Source organism: Zalophus californianus, chromosome 7, assembly GCF_009762305.2.
Source record: "Zalophus californianus isolate mZalCal1 chromosome 7, mZalCal1.pri.v2, whole genome shotgun sequence".
Classification (NCBI taxonomy): Eukaryota; Metazoa; Chordata; class Mammalia; order Carnivora; family Otariidae; genus Zalophus; species Zalophus californianus.
Window position 1 is genome coordinate 36,653,004 of NC_045601.1, and position 7,610 is coordinate 36,660,613.

Genomic DNA, 7,610 nt, shown 5'->3' on the forward strand with positions numbered 1-7,610 from the left:
TTCTACTACAACCTGCATCATCTCTTGTTTGGATTATTGCAGTAGCCCAGGGACTGGTTTTCTTGCTTCTGTTCTTGCTTTCCTTTGAGTCTATTCTTAACACAGAGGCCAAAATAAACTTACTAAAAGAAAGTCAGATCATACCACTCCTCTCTCTGTTCAGAGTCTCTCATGGCCTCCTAAAACAAAGTAAAAACAAAAGTCTTTAAACAGGTACTATGTTTACACTTAATGGGGTTATTATTTTTTTTTTAGATTTTTTATTTTAGAGAGAGGGAGCGTGAGTGGGGGAGGGGCGGAGGGTGAGGGAGAGAAGCAGACTTTCCCCTGAGTGCAGAGCCCAATGCAGGGCTCAATCTCAGGACCTTAAGAGCATGCCCTGAGCTGAAATCAAGAGTCGGATGCTTAATCGACTGAGCCACCCAGGCACCCCAATGGGGTTATTTTTATTTTTATTTTTTTATTTTTTTAAAGATTTTATTATTTGACAGAGAGAGACACAGCGAGAGAGGGAACACAAGCAGGGGGAGTGGGAAAGGAGAAACAGGCTTCCCGCTGAGCAGGGAGCTTGATGTGGCACTCGATCCCAGGACCCTGGGATCACGACCTGAGCCAAAGGCAGACGCTTAATGACTGAGCTACCCAGGCTCCCCTGGGGTTATTTTTAAGTGAATAAATATTTTAAATAGTTCTCAGTTTTACTTTCTAATGAACACATATAAACAGCAGTTAATTTTGAGTCTTCTATAATTTTCAAGAGTATAAAGGGATCCTAAGACTAAAAAGTTTGAGAACACTGGCCTCAGCCAATTTCATGTACCCACTCTAACCTAGGTTTCTTCCTGCATGCCAGCAGTCATCTGATAAGAGTTATCAGTTGTGTGGACACAACTTTCTCATATATCTGGAAACAGGAGAAACCAGATTCAGAAATGCACCTGTCGTTATAGCTAGCAGATGAATACAAATAAAGCCAAGGGGAAGTTTTGAAATGCAAACTTTTCCATCTCAATTGAAGATTTTGTTCCAAGAGCTGATACATAGCTTGGTCTCTGTCCTACCATTTGATGTCATTCTACTTATAGTAATCAAATAAAATATACTTTCCCAGTAGAATTCCCTTGTAAGTAATAGTATAGTAGACAGTTTTACTTGTGTTTTTCCTTTACCTAATGTGATAATCAATGCTCTCTCTTTGACTAGTTCTCAATGTTCCTACTGCAGCCCCAGAAGTAACAACCAAATTCTGACAATTGTATTCCTGGGAAATAATGCAACACAAAAACAGTCACTGGGTCAAAATTTTACAGTTTGACTGTAAAGTCAAGCATGCCTTTCCTAACTCTTGTATGAACACATGATGTATGTATTGATTTTTAGATGTCTTATATTGAAAATATTAGCTGTTATCTCCCAAACCCCTGCTTGTTTTGTTGGATGACATGACCACTCATTGAGTATGGTGTTGAAAGATAAGTGCTCTGTTTCATTTTTTGACAGAATCAATTGTTGTTTTAAAGCTTGATTATTATTTTAATAAAACTGAAACTTAAACAGTGCACCCTGTTACATAAAAGGAAGTAGTTTACATTCATACAGGCAGCAAATATGCTTTACAATATCACATTTTCCTCAAAATGGCTAGGGTTTAGGGAATCCAATGTTAAATGGACTTATAATCATGCGTATTTGCGCTTTTGTTTATTTATGGAATTATATGCATATCAGTTATCAGCTTAATAAAATTATAACCTAAAAACTTGAAATATTTTGCATAGCACTGTATCAGTCAGGGTCCTATTTGGAACATAGAAACCACCTTAGATATTTCAAACAGAGGGAACTTCATGCAATGAATTGGTTGCAAGTTTTGAAAAAATGGAAGAGCCAAGGAAGGAAGATGAGGATTCTGTGAAATCAGTAACTAGAAAGTCACTAAGCTCTCCTGAGGTCAAAGGAGCAGAGGGCTTTCTGGTGTTCTCAGGACCACTCACGTGTTCCTTAAGCTGCTGGTTGAACTGCTGCAATAGTAAGCCAGGAGCTCATAAGCTCACTGAGGCTGCAGGATCCAGGAACTTAGGCCATTAGGACTTACCTACCCCTGCCACTACCAGAGCCAGGACCAAGACAAGAATCACTTCCCCCTTCCACCTCCTATTTGCATATGAGTGTCTTCAATTGGTAGGACTACACAGGAAACCAACAGTGGGTTCTGGAAAATGACTCTCCAGCTCCCTTAGATACCAAGCAGAATATAGAAGTGCCAGTGTGAGACTGGGCATCAACAGAGAAGGTATTTGCTGCTACTATAACTAGTATTGAGTTTCCCCTTTTATTCTTCCTCGTCCTATGGACCTTCCATAAGGGGTCCACGAGATGCTGAGAAACACTACACCATTCTGATAAATGGAGCATGAAACTGGACTAAGTCAGTGAGTATATACCAACCCCAGGCTAATGACTATAAGATGTGGGCATTTGACCTAAGACAGTGCTATCATGAAATTCTGGGACTTTTGCAGAGAGCTATGGGATGCAGAACCTCTCCTCCTCTGGATGGCATCAAGTGCAGAGGTTACACCTTGGGCTGCCTCCTTTGTATTGTTACCATGAGGAAAAACAGCCTGAAGATGAAACTGACAGGGACAGAACAACTGGACTGAGAGAATGCCAGAAGCCTTATGGAAGCACACTTCGAGGCTGCCTTTTCTCCAAAGTTCTCAATTATGTAAGCTCATATGGTCCCTATATTGTTTTAGTCAGCTTGAGTTCACTTTTTGGGTAGTATTTGCAACACAAAACATCCTGATACGTGATACAGTTCCTAGATCTGGCAATAAAGAGTCCCATACTCTAGCTACAAACTTGTACCTCTGGCTCCCATACTCTCTCATTCCTACTAAGCCATTAGAAATAGGCAAACTGAAAAAAAAAAACAAACATCTGTTTTGTACAACTGATAACTTTTAACTTTTGATAGAGTACGTAGCTTTTTTGAAAAGATAATGACAAGGAGAAATTGCATGATATTTTAAGGTTGATCAATAGATATACAATAAACTTTATATACACAAGAGAACATACCTTGTATTCAGTACCTGTGTAATAATTATGAAACAAAAAGGAAGAAAAGTAACTCATGTACTTAGACTACAAAGAATATTTCAATAAACTTCTCAGGTCATATTTTCTGATTAACAATGTAGTTAAACTGGATATTAATAAAACTTAAATGGGGAAAAATTACCTATCATTTCAAAGTTTAAAGTCTCTAAATCTTGGGCCAGCAATAAAATCAATATAATTTGAGACAATCTTAAAATAAGAAAAACAAGAACACAATATGTCAGCACATGGGCAAAACTTACCAGAAAAAATTTCAGTCTTACAATTTTCTATAAATAAATATTTATTTATATTATTATATTATTATATAATATAATAATAATATATATATTATTATATATAATAAATAAATATTATTTATATTTATATTTTACTAAAAATAAAGATTAAAAACAAGAATTTTTTAAAAACGACACAAAAACAGAGGAATCAAATCCTAAATATAAAAATCAAAGTAGAGTTGATAATCCAAAAGTTTTGTTTGATTTAAAAGTAAAAGTAAAAAGATATAAACTGTGAATACATATTATTAAGAATGAGGAAGAAAAACAGCCATAGATGTGGAGGAAGATAGCATTACTAAATAACACTATACTAATAAATTTGAAAATTCCAAGTCACATGAGTAACCTGGAACATATCAATCTTCTTTGTACTCAGAGAAATTTTTTGTACACTTTGGACTAACTGTGCCTTCTACGTGGAATCCTACTATGGTCTAAATGTTTGTGTCCCTGCAAGATTCAAGTTGAAATCCTAAATTCCCAAAGGTGAAGGTACTAGTAGATGGAGACTTTGGGAGAAGATGGAGTCATGAGGGTAAAGCCCTCCTTAATGGGATTAGTGCTCTGGTAAAAGATGCCCCGCAGAACTCCCCAGCCCTTCTGTTTGTGAGGATGCAAGGAGAGATCTGCAACTTGGAAGAGAGCTCACCCAACCATGCTGGCATTCTGATTTCACTTTAGAGCCCTCAGAACTGTGAGTATTAAATTTCTGTTGTTAATAAGCTACTAGTCTGTGGTATGTTGTTATAGTAGCCCCAATGGACTAAGATAAATCTCTCTGGATCTGTGATGGTTCCTTCTTGTCAATGATGTCTCAGCTTAAATATCAACTCCTCAGAGAGGTGGTTTATTTTTGTTTTTGTTTTTGTTTTCTGACTACCCATAATTCCTCCACATCCCTCAGCCTGTCACTTCCTATCACATCATACTTTAAAAAAAAAAAAAATTTGTTTAGGGGCGCCTGGGTGATTCAGCCGGTTAAGTGTCTGCCTTCGGCTCAGGTCATCATCAGGGTCCTGGGATCCAGTCCCCTGTCGGACTCCCAACTCAGCGGGGAGCCTGCTCCTCCCTCTCCGCCTTCCCGCCCCCCCCCCCGCCTTGTTCTCTCTGGCTCTCTCCCTCTCTCTGTCAAATAAATAAAATCTTTAAAAAAAAAGAGAGAAGATTATTTATTTATTTATTTATTTAGAGAGTGTGTATAGGAAGAGGCAGAAGTAGAAGGAGAGAGAGAACCCCAAGCCTACTCCCCATGCATGGAGCACAGAGCCCAAGGTGGGGCTCCATCTCATGAAGCTGAGATTCGGACCTGAGCCGAAACCAAGAGTGGCCACTTAACTGACTGAGCTACCCGGGCACCCCTCATATCACACCCTTAATCTCACCAGAGTATTTTTCATTACTTGATATTGTAAAGAATTGTTTCATGGTTTATTATCTGTCTCTGCTTCTGAGAATGTAAGTTGCTTGAAAAGAGGGGCCTTGAATGTCTTTACTGCCCAAAGCTCATTAAACAGAGGCACATAGTTGGTATCAATAAATGTTATTTATTCTCTACAGAAAACTTAGTATTATGAGTTATCTGAATAAAAATCAAAAGTGAATTACTAAAAGAGCAAAAATAGCTCCACTGAAAACTTCTGATAAGTGAATAAATAATGTTTTAGGAAAATAAAAATGACTAGCATCATAAGACATATATCCAATAATTATGGAATTACTTAAAAAAACACTTTCAGGGATGCCTGGGTGGCTCAGTTGTTTTAGCATCTGCCTTCAGTTCAGGTCATGATCCCAGGGTCCTGGGATTGAGCCCTGAGTTGGGCTCCCTGCTCAGCAGGGAGTCTGCTTTTCTCTTTCCCTCTGCCCTTACCACCCCCCCCATGCTTTCTCTCTCTCTCAGAAAAATAAATAGAATCTTAAAAAAATAAATAGTTCCAAGGCATGACAGTTTTACTGTTGAGCCCTTGTAAGCTTTCAACAAATAGAAACTTTCCATGTTACATAAAATGTTTACTAGCCCAGAAAGTGATGACCAACTATTCAATGATATATTTAGAACACCTAAAAGAATAAATTTTAAAATTCTTAGAACTAGAAAAAACTTAAGTCAAATATTTAGAAGCAAAAAATACAAAAAATGAAATATTACTTTTATTAACATATTAAAATAAATATTTATTGTATTAAATATTAATGTTGTTTTAAAAATTGTTTTTTGTTCCAAAAATTATTTGAAGTAATAAGGACTTAATTTGCAATTAAAATTCCAAGTCGAAATCTGAATGTTCTTGGAGATGGACAAGTTATTCTCAAATTTACCCAAACACGTGGGAAATAATAGCTGCTAGTATACAAGTATACAGTGTTTGGTAAAGGAAGAATAAGAATTTAAAAAGAAAGGCTATGTTTTCAACAGTTTTGGCGAAAATTGCAGACTTGGAGGGAGAAAATATATTACATTCACCTCTTATGTGATAAAGCAAATATTATAAACTGGTTACCCTTGTACCATAACTGGGCCACAAATACAAACTGTTGCACGGTATTCTAAAAATCAGAAAAATTTTCAACAAAATATAAATGTTTAAGAAAAACTGTGAAGAAAAAGTAAATCAGAAAATATAGCAATACTGGACTGTCATCCCCAGATGGCCAGAATTGGCATGAACAGAGGAGTGGTGGCCCCCTGGGTTCTGCAAGTTGGCACAATTCTTCCTACCTCCTGTTCAATGTCAGCTTGTCTCATGCATTTATATCAATGGCTCCACTCCTGTAGGCATTTGAAATTAAAAACTCCAGATGGACCAAGAGTTAGATTTAAAAGATAAAATCATAAAATAAATTAGAAGAAAACACACGTGGATATTGAACTGGTTCTTATGAATTGGCCTAAGCCAATTTGATTTTGTACAATTCTTCAGTTATTTTTGTTAATTAATAGTAGTCTCCAAGGGTTAGAGGTGGGTGAGAATTAACTACTTCCCCACAACCTCTATCAGGTTATAAAGAAAGTAATTCTCAGACCAAATTCTTCGGCACATGCAACCATTTATTAAATTATTAGTAGTAGGCAAAACACCTCATTAGGGATCAAGTCTTGGTGCCATCCCTGAGCAAACAGGATATAGGATTCCTTCGATTTTTGTATACTGTTCAAACAAGAACAGAAGGTGTCTCTGAAATTTTTATCTGATGTCATTAATTCCATCAATAAGAATCCATCTCACCAACAGAAACCCTTTTCTACCATTCCTATATTCATTAGCAAAATATCTGGTGGTGATCAGAGAGAAACTAGCTGAAGCACTTATATGTAGTCTTTGGAGTGTGGCCTTTCTGACTGAAAGCTAGCTAATCACCCTTTAGATGGGAAATCGTGATTACAGCAAATGACTGCACATCATGTGTAGCCTAAGCCAAGTAACACCTACCTGATAGCACACTGTCCATGCCAACACCTTTATAGTGAATTATGGACATAATATTGTCTTTTGCAGGAGAGTACGTTCCAAGCATGAAAGAAATAGAAGAAATTACAGAGGAAAAAGCCAATATTTGATGCCCTCAAAATGGCAAGCTTCTGTACAACAAAAAGACCTTAAATTAAATGGGGAATGAAAAACTGTTGGGAATATTTGTAGCAATTATTTCCTAAGTAAAATATACATTATTTTTATTATATATACACATATACATATGTGTACACATTTTTTCATTATATATGTACCTATGTTTCTGTTTTCTTCTTTGTCTTTTTATATGTTACCTTGTTATGGGAGGATGGTTACATGGATTTTCCTAGATGTGCAGTACATATGCTTACTCTGCAGTAAGTGGATTCTTTACTCTGGCATGCTCATCTTGCTTCTATGTTATGAGGCTGCTGCCGATTCTCTCCAGTGTTTCTCTGCTGGCCACAGACCATCTACTGATCCCCACTGGGGAAACCCCATCCCAATCTTAGGCAAAGAAAACTCTCATGCAGTCCAAATAACTGGAGTGTTTTGTTTTGTTATGGGGAGGGCATTTTTTGGTTTTGTTTTGTTTTTGCCTTGCACCAGTTATCTGCCACTCACCCAAGAGGTACCTTCCTTGACCTGGGAGGATTCTCAACTACCATCATGGAGATGGAAGCTTGAGAAAGTAGCTTATCTTTCTTCCTTGTTGCTGTTGCACCTCACACAGCTGAGCTGCCCAGCA

The 7,610-nt window shown here is 37.2% G+C and overlaps 1 long non-coding RNA gene across 1 annotated transcript; it reads left to right on the forward strand.

Annotated features, from left to right (window-relative positions):
• Nucleotides 1–570: 570 nt before the first annotated feature.
• Nucleotides 571–7,033, forward strand: LOC113927802. Its single transcript, XR_003521744.2, has 4 exons — nt 571–2,432; nt 2,523–2,728; nt 3,787–4,104; nt 6,908–7,033. It is a non-coding gene; the product is annotated as an uncharacterized LOC113927802 (long non-coding RNA).
• Nucleotides 7,034–7,610: the final 577 nt, after the last annotated feature.